This window comes from Macaca mulatta, chromosome 11 (assembly GCF_049350105.2).
Source record: "Macaca mulatta isolate MMU2019108-1 chromosome 11, T2T-MMU8v2.0, whole genome shotgun sequence".
NCBI classification, from domain to species: Eukaryota; Metazoa; Chordata; class Mammalia; order Primates; family Cercopithecidae; genus Macaca; species Macaca mulatta.
The window spans coordinates 14,401,774-14,419,884 of record NC_133416.1 but is presented as its reverse complement, the minus strand read 5'-3'; the positions used below and the strand labels follow the sequence as shown (position 1 = coordinate 14,419,884).

The 18,111-nt window shown below is 42.9% G+C and overlaps 1 long non-coding RNA gene across 2 annotated transcripts in view; it reads left to right on the top strand.

The window, feature by feature from the left end:
• Positions 1-17,240, top strand: part of LOC114670790 (uncharacterized) — a 64,633-nt gene extending 47,393 nt beyond the window's left edge. Inside the window, exon 4 of one of the 2 annotated variants that reach the window (XR_003720523.2) lies at positions 16,194-17,240. This is a non-coding gene — a long non-coding RNA (uncharacterized LOC114670790). Of the gene's footprint in view, positions 1-11,925; positions 12,480-16,193 lie in introns of those variants that run through there. The other variant, XR_013400909.1, reaches the window with a different exon arrangement.
• Positions 17,241-18,111: the final 871 nt, after the last annotated feature.

The window sequence follows — 18,111 nt, the reverse complement described above, 5'->3', positions numbered from 1 at the left end:
GTGCAATCTTAGCTCACCGTAGCCTTAACCTCCCGGACTCAAGCTGTCTTCCCACCTGAGCCTCCTGAGTAGCTGAGACTACAGGTGCCTGCCACCACACCTGGCTAATTTTTGTATTTATAGTAGAGATGGAGTTTCATCATGTTGCCCAGGCTGGTCTTGAACTCCTGAGCTCAAGTGATCAGCCCGCCTTGGCCTCCCAAGATGATGGAATTACAAGCGTGAGCCACCGTGCCCAGCTTCATGCTTGTAATAATTAACTTTTATTAAAAGTTTAGCTGGTTTCTCCTTATCTCTGTCTCTGGCTGATTTCTCCTCTTCACTCTGTCTGGGATAAAAGCAGCCATGGGTCTCTCCTCTCCTAGAAAGTGTTTATTACTTTCTGGAATTTACTTTGTTTTCATTTCTTTGTGTCCTCAGTCCTTTGTGATGAGTTTTAGAACATGATTCGTAGCTTATTTAGCTTGTTCTCAATATTAGGGGAGAACCATGGTCTCCTGTGACTTTCTACATTCTAAGCAGAAACGTAATGCCTGGGAATATTTGAAAATACGGAGCTACCACAACCTGCCTCTTCTTAGTACTTTGACCTTTTCTAAGTTTTTTTTGTAACAGAAGTTTGATTTCAGCAAGAACCGGCAAATGACTGATATTAAATCAGGAAATGTCACATGGGAGCTGGAATTCCAGGCTTTGGGGAGCCTATCACCCCGACCTGTGAAGGTGGAGTCTTCTAGACTTGTCTTTCCCCCACCCCAGGCGTGCTCTGCCATTTGGTGTTCCTGCCACTCACCTCCATGTGAGTGTCTCTGCAGGTTTCCTAGGGTCCATGGGTTGGCCTACTCTATCTGAGGGCTGTGCTTTTCACTCATTAAGCAATTTGGAAATTAGCCATTAGATCTCAAAAATGTAATGAAGGGAGAAGAAGAAAAATAGTCTATCCTCTTTTGCAAAATAATACCTATGCCTTCCTCTTGTATGGTGGCATCACCTCCCTTTTTTTCTTTTTTTCTTTTTTTTTTTTTTTTTACTGGGAAGAGAGTCAGCTCTTGGAAGCTCTTTTCAGTTAGAGCCTCAGACACGCTCTCTGATGCCAGACCCTAAGCTTACCACCCTCATCCTTGGCAGGGTAGCCGACACTGGGAAAGTCATCAGCTTGCAGGTTCGTGTTTAATTACACTATGTGCTGCTTCAGTTACAAAACTACTTGAATAAGGTTGAAGACAGAGCAATAGACTATCAGGATTAGTTTTGGCTGTGACAAAAACAACAACAAAAACCCAGGGTAATGGTTTGAACATGATAGCAGTTTATTTCTTTTTCAGACCAAAAAAAAAAGTATTGGTCTAGGACACTCCTTGATGTGTGTGTGACTTTGGGCTCATGGTCTCAGATGATGGCATTCAAGGGAAAAGAATGGAAGAAATATAGAGCAGCTGTGCCAAGGGTGCAGGTGTGCTGTCTCTTAGGGAAGGTTCTCAAAGTCTGCCTAGTACCCTCCTAACTCATTCCATTAACAAAAACTTTTCCACATGGCCACGCTTAGCTACAAGACAGGTTAGGAAACATTGCCTTTACTGCAGCCAGCTACATGTCCAGCTAAAAATTAGGGGTTCTATTGCCATAGAGAAAGGAGAGAATGTATCTTAGCGGACAACTAGCAGTCTTAGTCACGAGTCACTCCTCTGTTACTTGTATCTTTCTAAATGCCTTATGTAACTGTAGAAGGTGACTTGGTCATCAATCAGTTTTTGGCGAAGAGTGTTACAGGGTTCCGGTTTAGTCCCAGACTTTGGAACCATTTTTTGGGGGAAAGCACTTAATATGTCAATAACCTTACATTCCAGAAACTGTTCCCCTTCCATGTTAGCCATGTGGGTTTATAGAACCAGAGCAGTGATGTCTTCTGAGAAGGGCATCCAAGGTAATGAAGGAACTGAAAAATCACACCACATGTGGGACAGCTGAGGATATTTAGCCTAGAGGAGAAGCTGAAGAAACTGAGGATATTTCGCCTAGAGGAGAGAAGAGTGGAGGATGACATAATGTTTCACATATCTGAAGGGCTGTCTTGTGAAAGATCTAGATGGACCAGAAGGGCAGAATCCACCCAGTACATAGAAGTTATAGGGAAAGTAATAGAAGTTCAATACACAGAGAGAAATTCTATCATTAAGAGCTATCTCAGAAGGTATGAGCGTAGATTTACTGCTCTGTTCCCATTGCTGGTAGGCATTCAGGACAAAGTAGTCAGCAGAGAAGATTTGGTTCTTGCCCTGATAGCATCTGCAGTCTAGTGAGGAAGACAGAAATGGATCAGATCATCACACATTCATAAATGTATATGGTAAAGCATGTCAATTAGGCCTTAGACCATTGACTGCGGAGAAGCAAGGGATAGTTGACCATTTGTAGACCTCATATAGACAGGATTTGTGCTCATGTAGGGTTTAAACTAAATGACTTATGACCTCTCCCAGTTCATTTCTAGAAATGGGCTTTAAGTAGTGCTACAGTGGGAAGAACAGAAAAGATCTGCCTTGGAGGGCAAAGTGAATTTCAAATCTGTGGAACTTCTACAGTGGACTTTTGAAAGTTCCACAATAGGTCACCATGACTAAACCCGGTTTAGTTATCAGCTTGCAGGTTCGTGTTCGTGCTCATCTCTTGACAGGTAGAGGACATTGGTTGAATGCATTAGAGTTCAGTGACTTGAGAACTTGATGACTTAGTCATTTTGGGAAAAGCAAAAATCCTCTAAAATCTGTAAATTTTCTCAAAATTCTGAAAAGTTTTTCCACTGAGGACTTTTTTTTTTAAAAAAACCTCCCTTTCGCCCAAGAAAATAACCAGGAAAGAAATCATAAAAACGCTTTTTTCAGATCTCCCAATGTCTAAATATATCAATATACAAAACATGGTAATTTTATGAGTGAAACAAGTTATACATAATGCATTTTTTTTGTTCCTAAACGAACAGCATGACTTTATATCTGTAAAGGGCACTAAAAATAAGCTTTGCATGTATTTCAATCCCCTGCCCCTAAATTTTCTTTGAAGAAAATTTTTTTTGTTCTTCCATGGCTTAAAATTTCTGAAAAATAAATGTATCTAGTCTGTTCCTTTGTTCTTATTGCCTTGTAGCTTGTGTTCTATTCCTGTGAAGTTTAGGGGTATGAAATAAACTGTTCTTTTAGTTTAACTGATGTAGAAGGCTTAACTCTGTCTAATGCCTCACATTTACCTGCTAGGTTGTCTAGAGACCAAAGGATGGGGGATGAGTGTTCTGTCAATGGTTTTAATCTAGTTGAGCTCCTTCATTTCGTTCCAGCTTTAGTTTCTATGGGGGCCTGCCAGGTGCAATAACATACAGCAAGTTTATCCAGAGGACAAAAAGAACCATATAGCTAGACAGTAATTAGTCTTCATGACATCTCTGAGAGACATTCAGGCAAAAAGGCTGTTACTAGTGTGGGCCATTGGCAAGAGGATCAGCTTTTGAAGTCTGGACAGTGTGGTTGGGGGCCAACAGTCTTGGGCTCTGCCACCAATTCTGTGGGGTCATGGGCAGGTTGCTCATCCTCTCTGAGGTCCCCATCTACTCACTGAAGGATGAAGATATTGACACAATCTCCATGGTCCTCCTAGGCTTTAACATGCCATGCATCTATTATCTTGGAAAGATATATTATGAAGTCAGAAGGTCAGAGGATTGACAGAAGGTTATATATATGGTAGAGTTGGACTTTATTCTTTTTGAATGGCACTGTGGTCTTTTGGGTAAGCATGTTCTTTGCTGGACAATCTTGATTTTCTATGGGAAGGATTGAAAATCCAAGGGAAAGGAAAAGAGGGTTGACAGAAGAGAATAACTTCTTCTGGTGCCAAAAAAAGCTCTGTTCCATAGCAGTAATAATTTCAACAACTGCTGTATCCTGTGTGACCTTGGTATCTCTTGGGGAGTAGAGTTGGAGAAGGAATGGTTCCTCAGTTTCTGATGCTGTTTTGTTGGCTTATTTCCTTCAAAAGCCTTCCCTTGAAAGCCTGGCTTAGTTTACAGTCAGCCAGCTTGACATTGGCTCTGAGCTAGTCCTGACCCATTCTGATAATGCCTAGGCCCCTCCCCCCTGCCATGGTGATAGAGATGGGCTGAGGAGCTGGGTGGCATTTCTAGCTTAGTGATACAGGAGTCCATAGGGTTCCTTTGCCCTTCCAGAAATGACGCCAAGGGCAGGATTCCCAGGCGGCCACCAGGGAGCCAGATCTTGTTTTGTCTCCAGCTTGGTTGGCAGACTTAAGAGGCTGAGATGAGCATCTGAAGTTCGGAGTGCTTAAGGCTGATTCAAAACTTAAGCTGGGTTCTTTAAAATTTTGAGTGAATTGTCACCAACATGCAAAATGTACATACGTGCTCTTTCAAAAATGACTAATCTCCACCCAACCACACTATTTCCTTTCTTGCTGCCCACATTTTAACACCACAAGGGTGGTTCTATTTATTGTCAATAAGGCACTGCTTAGATTTCTTAGATCTGAAAATGAAAATAAATGCCTCAGTTTGTATATGAAGTGACGTGAGTTATTATGCATGCAGAAAGTAATTCTGAAAAACTGGAAATAACCTAAACTTCCATCAATGGGGTGTTGGTTAAGTAATTTATGGTAATTTATAAATGAAATATAAGGCAGAATTTAAAATGATGATATAGACATATCTTTGTTGATAAGGAAAATTGTTCTAATGTGAAAAGTGGTATGTGATAGATGACCCCATTTTTGCAAAATAAATAAATCAATAAATTGCATATACTATAAATTTGAAAAAATCTGTAAGAGAGAACTCACGTAGGCCTTTGTAGTTGAGAGATGAGAACAAGAATTTCTGGTGTTCAGATGGCCTAGACTCAGACCTTAAGATTTTCATGACACTGTTTAGGTAGCAGTACCCTGATTTCCAAGGCCCAAAATAGCCCATGTATAAAGGATTTGAAAGGCAGCTAATCAGGGGTGATGGAGTTTTATACGGTTGTGTTTTCTACTCACTAGATTGATTCATCCCCATAACCATTAAGCATTTATTGCCTCTGTAATAAAATAGTGAACATTAGAGTCAGGAGAACATCTTTTGCTAGATATGTTTTGGCTGAAATTAATTTAAACTTCATGTATAGTTCAAACAGCTACATCTCTTTCCTCCCCTCACTCCCTTTTTGCCTCTGAGTTCTTTCTACTCAGTGATTTTCCGTAATCATGTCCCTTTCCAATTAATGGTGATATCTTGACACATGGCAGGTTGGGAAGAACTTTCCAAAAAGAAAACTTGTTCTTTCTCCATTGAGGCTTATAATGCTGACTTCTTGGCATTCTGGCTCACCTGCAGGAGTCGTGCATGTGGTCTGGAAAGCCAAAGGAGAAAATCAGAAGTAGTCAGCAGAGGAACTGGTCAAGATTTAACCAGTGGAGATTTAACCATCACAGTGGATAATGGAATTACTATTCTCAGTTGGTCACAGCACTCAAAGAGAATTATTCCTCAACACCCTTGCTGTGACCTCATGGTGGGAGGAGTGTCCTTCTTGCCCCTTAACTTTGGGTTTGGTCAAAAAGAATATTGGTAGATGTGATGGCAGAGGCTTGAAAACAGCCTGTGCATTAAAGCTTGATCTTTTTGTATCTCAGTGATCCATGATGGGAAGAACTTTCCCCAGGCAGCTGTTATCCACTCAGCTTAGGCCCAGAATGAACACACTTGCCTACAGCTCAACCTATAGGCTGGAGCTAAGGACAGGTTGGAGTTAAGCACAGCTGAACTGTAGCCTTGCTCAGCCTAGAGCCACTGAACCACAGTCAGTCTTGCAGACCTGTAGATGTGAGACTGAATTCTTGTGGGGTTTTTTTTTTTTTTTTTTTGAGACGGAGTTTCGCTCTTGTTGCCCAGGCTGGAGTGCGATGGCACGATCTCAGCCCACTGCAACCTCTGCCTCCCGAGTTCAAGTGATTCTCCTGCCTCAGCTCTCGAGCAGCTGGTACTACAGGCATGCGCCACCATATGCCCAGCTAATTTTGTATTTTTAGTAGAGATGGAGTTTCTCCATGTTGGTCAGGCTGGTCTTGAACTACAGACCTCAGGTGATCTGCCCGCCTTGGCCTCCCAAAGTGCTGGGATTACAGGCATGAGCCACCACACCTAATGAAATCCTTGTTGTTTTAAGCCACTGGGTTTTTAGATGGTTTCTTATACAGCATTACTGAGGATAGATACATTGGGATAAATCTGCTAAACAGAAACTTGTGGGTCCCTGGCTAGAAAGGGATTTCTGGCCACTTGTACATATGGGTATATAAAATTATACAGAGATGTTATGACAATAACCTGGGAAATAAAAGAATATGGTCAACCATATTCCCATCCTTGGGAACAAACTGACACTAATTTTTGATCCAGGGCAAGATTTCTTTACCTGATTATAAATGCCTCCCAGCATAATTGGAGCTCTTCAAATTAAAGATAACATTGCCAATATTGTAGCTCTAGGTCCGTGGTCATTCAGTTTGTTGTCAATGCCTGACTATTGAGTGAGTCATTATGAATAGTTTACAAGCTGGGGAGTCTAGACTGTCCTATTGACTCTGGGTTTTCTGTCAATCTAATTTTTTTTTTTCCATATGCCCTCTTTCCTCCCATTTTAGCTTTGCTCATGTGAAATCCAGGAGGCTGCTAGACAGGTCAGAGGTCATGGTGGAGAATGGTGGCAGAAAACTCACAGAGATGGTGGCAGAAATATTAGATGTATTTTGTTTTCTTTCCAGAATTTTGCAATCTGGGGGTTTCCTTGAAGCTGAAATTATGTTTAGCTTCCTAAGTGCAAACATGATCCAGGTTCACCTTCTCCTGTGCTTGGCAGGAAATGTAGAATCCTTTCTTGGATGCTTGCCTCATGTGCATCAACTGTTAATGCACCTTAGACGGCTGCAGCCCAGCCCTGGGATGGCACTCTTGAGGAACATGGGCTCAGGATCATTAGTGCATAGAGGTAGCTTGCCATTTCCCTGTAACAATGAGGAATGAGATCCAGTCAAGGCCTTGACACAAAGCACACCCAGAAGGCAGCATGGATGGAGCTAGAGGCCAGAGCTGCAAGATTCCCCATCCCCCACCGCCTTTCTTTCTTTCTTTCTTTCTTTCTTTCTTTCTTTCTTTCTTTCTTTCTTTCTTTCTTTCTTTCTTTCTTTCTTTCTTTCTTTCTTTCTTTCTTTCCTCTCTCTCTCTGTCACCTCTCTCTCTTTCTGATGGGGCCTTGCTCTGTCGCTCACTGACTTACTGCAATCTCTGCTTCCTGGGTTCAAGTGATTATTCTGCCTCAACCTCCCAAGTAGCTGGGATTACAGGCACGTACCATCATGCCTGGCTAATTTTTGTATTGTTAGTAGAGACAGGGTTTCGCCGTGTTGGCCAGGCTGGTCTTGAACTCCTGACCCCAGGTGATCTGTCCACCTTGGCCTCTCAAAGTGCTGGGATTACAGGCATGAGTCACTGTGACCAGCCCCTGACCGCCTTTCAGTTGCACCTGTGGATTTCTGCCTTCCACCTTTTCTATGCAGGATAGTCTCTGAAAGCAAATTTACTTATGGGCTAATTTTTAACATCAGAGATTTTTAAAAACTATGAAAGTAATAAGTTGTCGGTATAGGCAGATTGGAATATAGAGAAAAGTGCAAATAAGTTAACAAAATCACTCATGATCCCACAACCCAGACTTAATCGCTGCTGGTGTGTTTTTATATTACCCGAGCTCACAAGGAATTTGGTGTTTGGCATACAAGTCATTTCCTTTGAGAATTTGTGAATTTTCTTTTCAGCTTGTGTCACCCAGGCTGGAGTGCTGTGGCATGATCGTAACTCACTGCAGCCTCGCCCTCCCAAGCTCAAGGGATACTCCCAGTAGCCTCCCAAGTAGCTGGGACCACAGGTGTGCGCCATCACACCTGGACAATTTTTAATTTTTATTTTTAGTAGAGATGAGGTCTCACTACATCGCTTAGGCTGAAAATCTTTTTTTTTTTTTTCATATTCTTTGAAACTGCTTATCTTTAATCACTGAAAAATAACTCATCAGGATCTTTTACTTTTCCATTATTGATGGCTATTTATTTTTCCTTCAATTTTTATGCTTAAATAATGCTGCAGTGAGAATTCCTTCCTCAGAATTCTTTCTAGAAGGGGAACAGGAGTCCTCATGTTTGATAGTGAATGGGTGTATCACACACTGCTGTTAAAGTATAAGTTGGTATTAGGTTGGTGCAAAAGTAATTGCCATACTGGCAAAAACCATAACAACTTTTGCACCAATTTAATAAAACATTTTTGATTAGCACTATGAAGACCATTAAACAGTTTCATACCTTTTACTATAAAATTATTGATATGTTAAAGAAATAATTGAATCTGATGAAAAAAATCTGTGCTCAAAAGTTTTTTTTTTTTTTGAGACAGGATCTTGCTCTGTCACATAGGCTGGAGTGCAATGTGATGATCTCGGCTCACTGTAACCTCCGCCTCCCAGGCTGAAGGGATCCTCTCACCTTAGCCTCCCAAGTAGCTGGGACCACAGGTGTGCACCACCACGCCTGACTATTTTTTTCTATTTTTAGTAGAGACAGGGTCTCGTCCTGTTGCCCAGGCTGGTCTCAAACTTGTGAGCTCAAGCAATCTGCCTGCCTCGGCCTCCCAAAGTGCAGGGATTACAGGCATGTGCCACCATGCCTGGCTTCTATGTTCAAAATTTGCTTTGCAACGTTTAAAAAAAAGTGAAAGATTGAAAAGATAAAAGCCCTGGCTTAGGAAAATACTTAAACTATGGTTTATTCTTCCGACTGAAATTAATATTTATGAGAGTTTGAAATGATAATGAAAAATGTTGATTTAAAGTGTAAAATGTAGGTACAAAATTGTAAGTATTGCATGGGCTTGAGTATATGGAACAATGTGCTGAGGAGGGACCTCTGTCAAATATTAGTACTTGTCTTTGCATGGCAAGATAAAATGATTCCCACCCCCGCCATTCTCTGCATTTTTATACTATCTTAAATACGTTATTTTTATAATTGGGGAAAGAGTTGTGTTATTCACATGTCACAGATGGGGTCACATGTCACAGATGGGGTCACTTCCAGGGAAGCAGACGTGGCTGGTCTGTGTGGGTTCCATTTCCTTCCTATCAGGAAGCATTCTAAACATGGTAAAAGTCATATGCTAGTGCTCTGTCCCCTTTAAACAAGACAGTGCCTTATTATTTCGTTCAGTTTAACACAATCTACACTCCAGCTTGGTTTTCCTGAGTATATTTTCCCCTAATTCAATATTTCTAGCTTTCAGACACTTCGATGTTTTCTCCCAAGTGAATGAAAGCCCAAAATTGGGTCTAACTCCCAACGTTTTCTCTTAATTTTGCTTCTGTTTCAGATCTCGGGGAATGTCATTTTTTCAGTTGTGTATATATGCATACACACATCTATCAACATTGATGAGATATAATTCACGTACCATACAATCCACCCACTTAAAATGTACAATGCAATTGTTTTTAGCATTTTCCCAGAGCCATGTAGCCATCATGACAATCATTTTTAGGACATTTTCATCAGCCCCCAAAGACATCCTGTGCCCATTAGCAGTGACTCCCCGTTTCTTCCCACCCCACCCTACACGAGCCAACTCGCTAATCTACTTTCTTGTCTCTATAGATTTGCCTACTCTGATTCATAGAAATTGAGTCATACAATATGTAACTTTTGTGACTGGCGTCTTTGACTTAGCATAGTGTTTTCTAGGTTCATCTTTGTTGTAACATGTATCAGTATTTCATTCCCTTTTATGGCCAAATCATAGTCTACTGTATAGATTTACCATTTTTGTCTATTCATCAGTTGACAGACATTTGGATTGCTTTTAGTCTTTGACTCTTATGAATAATGCTGCTATAAACATTGTATAGAAGTTTTTGTGTGGACATATGTTTTCATTTCTCCTGAGTATATACCCAGGAATGGAACTGCTAGTTCATATGATAACTTTAGGTTTAACCTTTTAAGAAGTTGCCAGACTGTTTTCCAAAGTGGCTGTACTATTTCATATTCTGCCAGCGGCATATTGAAGATTTGAATTTCTGCACATTTTTACCAACATTTGTTATTATCTTTCTTTCTGATTATAGTCGTCTAGTGGGTGTGAAATGATCTCATTGTGGTTTTGAGTTACATTTTTCTGATAGTTAATAATGATGAACACCTTTTCACGTGTTTACTGGCCATTTTTATATGTTTTTTGGAGAAAGGTCTATTCAGATTCGTTGCCTATGTTTTAATTATTTGTCTCTCTATTACTGAGTTGTGAGAGTTCTTTATATATTCCAGATACAAGTCCCTTACCAGGTATATGATGTGCAAATATTCTTTCTCATTGTGGGAGGTGTCTTTTCACTTTCTTGATGGTGTCCATTAAAGCACAGTAGTTTTTAATTAGAAGTCTTATTTATCTAATTTTTTTTTTCCTTTTCTCATTTGTACTTTTGGTGTCATTTCTAAGAAGGCCTTGTCTATCCCAAGGTCGTGAAGATTTACTCCCATATTTTCTTCTAAAAGCGTTACAGTGTTTGCTCTCACAGGTAGGTCTCTGATATATTTTGAGTTAGTTTTTTGTGTATAGTGTGAAGCTGGAACTACTATGGACTTAATTGTATCTCCCCCAGATTCACATGTTGAAGTCCTAACAACTCCCAGTGTGACTGTATCAGGAGAAAGGGTCTTTAGGAGGTAATTAAGGCTAGATGAAGTCCCAAGGGTGGAGCCCTATTCAGATAGGACTGTGGCATTGTATGAAGGGGAAGAGCTTTCTCTCTCTCTCTCTGCCTGTCTCTCTCCCTCCCTCCCTGCCATGTGTGCACGTAGTGAGAAGGTGGCCATCTGCAAGCCAGGAACCCTACAATGCTGGCCCCCTGATTTTGGACTTCCAGCCTCCAGAACTGTTAGACAATAAACATCTATGCTTCAAGCCCCAGAGTCTTTGGTATTTTGTGATGGCAGCCCAAGCTGACTGACACAGGGGCCCAACTGCATTCTTTTGCATGTGGCTATCCAGTTGTTCCAGCATCATTTGCTGGAGAGAAAAAAAAAAACCAGTTCTTTCCTATTGAACTGTTTTGGCTCCAGTTATAGTTAAACTAGCCCAGAACTGAGAATAGACTCTGTGGAAATCACCTGTGAGCAGAGGAGAAACAGGGAAAAAATAGTGCCACTCCTTTCCCCAATTTGTAAGCAGATTAGGACATTGTAGAATTTTGATCTGAAACTTTGTTCATGGTAAGCATGAACTTTTCAATCTCCCTTTCTTTGCCAGTGTTTGAGATAGTACCTCAGGACCTTGCATCTGTTTTCCTGGCAAGATAATCAAGCAATGTCAGGCACAAATAGTTTAGCCCCTTAGTAAAGGTTGTCCTAGCGTTCTGGAGTGTAGCTGGTGCTACTGTGAGGAGGAAAGGAGCAGGGTGAAGGGGCCTTTGAAAGAGGACATGTGTATCAGTAGGTACATATTTAGTAACAATTTCACTTATAAACCTATGGATTTTTACAGAAATCTAAATCCCAACCAAAGAAAGAAAGAGCTGTCTATCCAGTTCTTTTCCCTCTTAGCCCATGGCCAAGTTTAATTTCTGCTCCAAACCAACACTGAAAGAGAGAAAAAAGCAACAACAACAAAACACCCTTTTGCTCCCTGAAGCACACAATGGACGCATTGATCTGAGAACAAGTCAGTTCAATTGCTTGCTTTACCTTGCTGCTGGGAAAAAAAAGCAAAAAGCTCCTATGAAAACACAGCTTGTGGGAAAAGGTGCGATTACTCTAAAAAGCTTTTCTTTGTTTCTGCAGACACGCTACTCCACAGAGCTTGAGTTGTGTAGTGAGCAGGACACGGAGCTAAAAGTCAGGACTCACAGATTGTTCCTGGTTAAGCTACTGAGCCAACCTGTGGCCTGGGAATGCCCAGCAGTCTTCTCCGGGTACCCATAGGAAAAACAGAGGTGAACACAGTGATTCCGCGTGGCCATATTCTTGGATTTCTGCCCTTCAGCTTTGAAGGATATCACCGTGATCCCCCTGAAGACACAGAGAAGAGAATCTTCCTTCTCTACCTTTTGGACTGGATGAAAGACTGAGACCTGTAACCAGCGAGGCTGATGTTTCTGTGCACACCTTAGTTAGCTATGCAGCCAGGTTTTCCCATATAGAAGGGGCAATACTAGGGTAGACTTTCTGTTCACATGTTCGAAGCTGAACTAAAACTTCACAGACCTTTTTTTTCCAGGGTATGAGTGCCATAAACCTGAATCAGACTTTCAGATGCCACATCCATTGGCATCTTGAAGAAGAAATTCAAGAAAATGGACCGAGGCAGCCCTGGCAGCATCTATCCCCTCTTTACGGTGAGGGAAATCCCGGCTAAGGCTGCACTTTCTCAGCTACCTTCCTGCACGGTCAACATTGCATTTCTGGAATCTGCTGTGGCTTTGGGTCACGCACGGAGACAAGAATCATCTTCTTTTCAGGATTTAGTAGACCAGGAAGACTTTTTCCCCTTCTTCTTTATTTTTTTTTTTTTTTTTTTTTTTTTTTTTTGAGACGGAGTCTGGCTCTGTCGCCCGGGCTAGAGTGCAGTGGCCGGATCTCAGCTCACTGCAAGCTCCGCCCCCCGGGTTTACGCCATTCTCCTGCCTCAGCCTCCCGAGTAGCTGGGACTACAGGCGCCCGCCGCCTCGCCCGGCTAGTTTTTTGTATTTTTTAGTAGAGACGGGGTTTCACCGTGTTCGCCAGGATGGTCTCGATCTCCTGACCTCGTGATCCGCCCGTCTCGGCCTCCCAAAGTGCTGGGATTACAGGCTTGAGCCACCGCGCCCGGCCCCCTTCTTCTTTATTAAATCATACATAATTTGATGTTAAATTCAACTCTTCCTGTTGTTTCGGAGATGGGCAGAATCCTTAAACTCAGAAAATATTACAATAGGTATTAAGTGATACCACATTATAAAGAATATGAAGTTGAACTGTGATTCATGACATGCCAAGAAATGGTAAAACCAGGCCTGCTAAGACTTATAGTCATCACCTCCAACCTTTAGAGAGTTGAGGCTGGGCATGGCGACTCGTGCCTGTAATTCCAGTAGTTTGGGAGGCGAAGGTGGGAGGATCACCTGCACCTAGGAGTTCAAGACCAGCCATGGTAACACAGTGGGACCCTTGTCTCCACAAATAAAACATTAGTCCCAGCTACTTGGGAGGCTTAGGTGGGAGGATTGCTTGAGTCCAGGAGGTTGAGGCTGCAGTGAGCTATGATCGCGCCACTGCACTCCAGCCTGGGCAACAGAGCAAAAGACACTGTCTCCAAAAAAAAAAAAAAAAGAGCCAAGAGTGCAGATTCCTTTGGAGGCAGATGTTAGAGGGCTCATAGAGTAGAGGAGTGAGGGACACGTCCCCTCACTGTAAGCCAAGTGAGGGGGCTTTAGGGGGCTTCCGTATACTACTGGGAGTGAGAGGAATATGAAGGCTAAGAAGTGACAGTGAGACAGGCCTGAGCAGGAAGAACTGAAAAAAGAGAGGGAGGGAGACTGAGTTGCAGTAGGTGCAAGCTGCAGTTTCCTAGACAATGGCGAGGAAAGGCATCCATTATCCATGGATATAGATAGAGCCATGCGGGAGGCAGACAGCCCGGGGCCTTCCTGAAGGGACTGTGTCCAGAGACCCCCCTGGACAGATGCGGTGACCAGGGGGAGTAGATCTCTGGGGGAAGCTGAACTTTGTGCCTCCAGAGAAGCCTCATCTGTTTTAAGTAGGATGCTCCATAACTTATCACCTAACTGGAGATACTTTTGAGAAAGAATCCTTTCTCAAATAGCTGCCTACTACCAGATAGCTGAGGCAACAGGCTTCCATTGGAACTGTCCCTGCAAAGTGGACATACGGTCACGTTTGTGTTAGGTTAACTGAGTTGGAGGTTCCCATGACAACCTGCAGTGCCTTTCACAAAAGGGTCAGCTTTGCATATCTGCCAGGCTCAGCAGGCACCAGCACCAGGTCCTGAGCGTCCCCATCGTGTAAGACTGCTGCTCTTTTCCTCTAATCCCCACTACCCTGAGTCTGATCCTGAATGGCTCAGAAGCGGCAGCTGGGGAGTGTGGGAGGAGGGTCAGTGGGGGAGAAGGGGAGGATGTTGGCCACGCAGCCATGCCTGGCTACTGGCAAACAATCACCATCTGCAGTCTCGCCCTACTGTAAGAGGCGAGACTCTCCAATTTAAATAAAAGCTCAGGGTTTGTATTATTACCATAGCCTGGCTACTTAAAATACTAAAAGGAGGTTGTGCTTGTGACTGAAAATGACCCATGTGTCCAGGAATGACTCAGAAAGCCACCAGCCCTGTCTGAAATCTCAACTAAGGGCAGAGAAAGAACCTCTTAAAGAGAGGGTTTGAAGGGATAACAGAAGAAAGAGAGAAAGTTGTTTTATGATTGTAACCTATAGAATATATTTCATTTATTAAAATATGACTAAGAGGAAATATAAGCACCTCACCTGAATTGTGCACAACTACTACACAAATTGAGTTGAAGTTTTGAGAACTTCTCCGAGAGGCTGACCCTCAGCATTCCTCATGCCCTGAAATGAAGAAGGAGTGTAAAATCGATCTAGTCTGGTTGAATTCAATTCAGGAGATTTATATCTAGGGCCTAGCACATACTTAGCCCTTGATAAACATCAGTGAATATGAGCTAGTGTAATGATTTACTGAGCATCTACTATGTGCCAGAGACGCGTATTATCTCATTACTTATAATCACCTTATGAGGTTCAAGGTCCCAGCTCCCCTTCTTCTGTCATAGAGTTAGGATTCCAACCCAGTTTTCCTTCTGCTATCTTCTATTACCATCCCAAGAGTTGCCAACATTCTTAAAGAACAGAGAGGAGATGCACTTGTGTTAGTCTGTTTTGGCATTGCTATAAATGAATACCTGAGATTGGGGGATTTATAAAGAAAAGAGGTTTTATTTTGGCTCATAGTTCCGCAGGTCGTACAGGAAGCAGAGTGCCGGGATCTGCTTCTGGTGAGGCCTCAGGAAGCTTTCGATTACAGTGGAAGGTGAAGGGAGAACCAGTGCATCGCGTGGTGAGAGAAGGAGCTAGAGAGAGTGGGGAGGTGCCACACTCTTTGAAACAACCAGATCGCCTGTTACCTCAGAACAAGAACTTATCACCATGAGGAGGGCACCAAGCCATTCATGGGAGGTCTGTCCTTACCACCAGGCCCCACCTCCACCATGGGAGGTCACATTTCAACATGAGATTTGGAGGGGACAAAACATCCAACCATATCACACTTGATTAATTTTAGAGACTGCTTTGCAGTCAGATGTGGTGGTTAAGAGGAGGGACATTGGTACCAGATGGCCTGCGTTCAAATCCTGCTTTTGAGCCTTACAAACTGTATGGCCTTGAACAAGGTGCTTAACCTTTCTGTGCCCCTATAAAGGGAAGTGATAATATTGGTTATGTATTTCACAGGGTTGTCGTGAGGTTTAAATTAGTTAATATGTGAGAAGGGCTCAAGAAGATTTTAATATGTGTTTAAAAATGTTGACTGTGTTTTAAAAGGTTGGCTGGTATTATTTATGTGCTTTGATTATCTCATTTCCCAGATGCATAGAGCACAGAACTTGCCATGGCCCATGAGATTATAAACACTGCATCCTAATACTGAAGGACTCTAACCTGCTCTTGGAAGCCTTATGTTGTTCTGTTCTTCTGTGCTCAGCCAGGGCCCTCGCTGCCCCTGTGGGAGGTCAGCCTCATCTTGTCTGTTGTTTCTGCTCATGTCACCCCACCCTGCCTGCCACTCTCACCTCCCCAGGGTTCTAGGTTCTTCCAGTTTATATTACGGCAGAGATTAGATCTGCATCTGTGATGACCAATCTTTCATCTTGTTGCTTTTCTCCCCTTTCATGTTATTTGCTTTTCTTAACAAAGGAAACTTGCAACTTCAGGTCAAATTTCCTTCAGTAAAACTTTCCCCCAAGATAAAGTCCTTCCCAGAAAGCTGCTTGGAACAGGAATCTGAGAGCTTCCTTTTTCCTTTTGTTTGTTGGCAGAGTTTCCTGTTTGCCTTTATGGTTGAGCCAGCCTATGCCCCAATCACTGTGGACGGAAGGGACCCTCCAGGAGGCCTCTGCAAGACTCTTGTTGGAGATGCCTTACTACGAACTCACGAGCAAGTCTGAGAAGCTGCCTTCACTCCTCACCTTGCCTTCCCCATTTTTGCATTTTTCAGTTTATATCACCAGACTGAGTATTGGTTCCACCACCAGGCAATGAAATAGCCTCCTCCCTGATTCCCATCTATCTTCTCAGTACACGCTGATCTGTGGTAGACAGAGTCTATATTAAGGGCGCTAAATGTGAGGGCAGGCTTCAGGAAGGCTGGCTTCGAAGCGGGCCAAGAGTTCCTTGTTAGGCAGCCAAACCACAGGCGACAATGTTTGAAGTTGTACCAAGTGTCTGGTCAAAGCAGAGATGGTAAAATTAAAAAAAAAAAAAAAACCTGCCTTAGAAATTGGGAATTGGAAAAAGATAGAATTTATTCCATGCTGAACAGCACATAGAGGAGACAAAGCTGGTCTGAAGGAAGGAAAAGTGTCTGGGAGGTGACAGCCCAGCTAGTAGGAAACAGCTCCAGAGAGAAATGGCCAGGTGTGTGGTGGGGGGGGAAGGGGAGTGGGTGGGGGTGGTGGAGGTGGAAGAAAGCTGGGCAGAGGTGCCCTAGAGGATTAGGGAGAGGAAGACACTGGATTCACATGGCTGCAAAGAGGACTCTCAAGCTGGAACACAGAGAGTTGGCCTGGAGTGTACCACGAGAGAAGACTTGTTCGACAAAGGCCCGTACCAGGCAATAAGGCGTAGTGGATAAGACCATGGGGTTCTTGAGACAAACTGAATTTAAGTCTCATCTCAGCAATTAATTAGCTGATGAAGTTAGGCAAATTGTTTATTCTGTGCCTCAGTTTTCTCCTTTTTGAAATGAGCTGATAATCGTGTCTACCTCTTGGGTTGTTGTAAGGATTAATTGAGATAGTGTGTCTGAAAGGGCCTAGCAGAGGACCTGACACAGTACTCGATCAATAAATGTCGACTGGTGGCAGTAGTCAAGTGGTACCTCAAGTGGTGTCTCAATGAGCTGTTGGTCTGGAAGAGGGTAGGGGTGTCCTGAACAAATAGCCAAGCCATGATTTCCCTCTTCATAGACAGTGTCCTGGAATTCCTTACAGGGTGGGAAAGGAATTTCTACTCAAAACAGTTGGCTGATTGGTGTGATAATGAACCTGGGGTGGCCGCCTGAAAGGGGGTCAAATTTAGAATCTGGAGTGAAGAGTCACCTTTAACTCCCTGGGAGCATCTGCAGGGAGAAGTGAAAACCAACTCTTTCTGGATGCTTCCCCCATGGTGAGTTTTGCATTTGGAGAACAGGAAGTTGGAGATGCAGCATGGCGTGGAGATGAAGTGAACGTGCTGGAACTGTAGTTATTGGTCGGAAGTGTCCAGTAGAATCGCCTTGAGGCTTGCCAGGACACAGATGGCTCCACCGGGCCCCCCAGATGTCTGACTCATTAGGTCTCTGATGAGTTCCCAGGAGGTGCTGATATGGCTGGTCTAGGGACCAGACAGTGAGAACCACGGCTACAGAGTCAGACAGACTTGGTTTTAAATTTTCATCATTAAGTAGTTTTATGACCTTAGGCAAGTTATACAGCCTCTCTGGTCTTCAGTTTTTTTTCATCTGTAAATAGGAAAATAATTGAAGACAAGTTAAAACATATATAAAAAGTACCTAGTACTAAAAAAATAGGAACTATGAATGAGTAGAGGTAGGAATGGGAGACTTCAGGATCTGGAAAAAAACTTAATTCAAAAAGGCACTGGCCTGGAGCGGTGGATCATGCCTGTAATCCCAGCACTTTGGGAGACTGAGGTGGGCGGATCACTTGAGGTGAGGAGGTCGAGACCAGCCTGGCC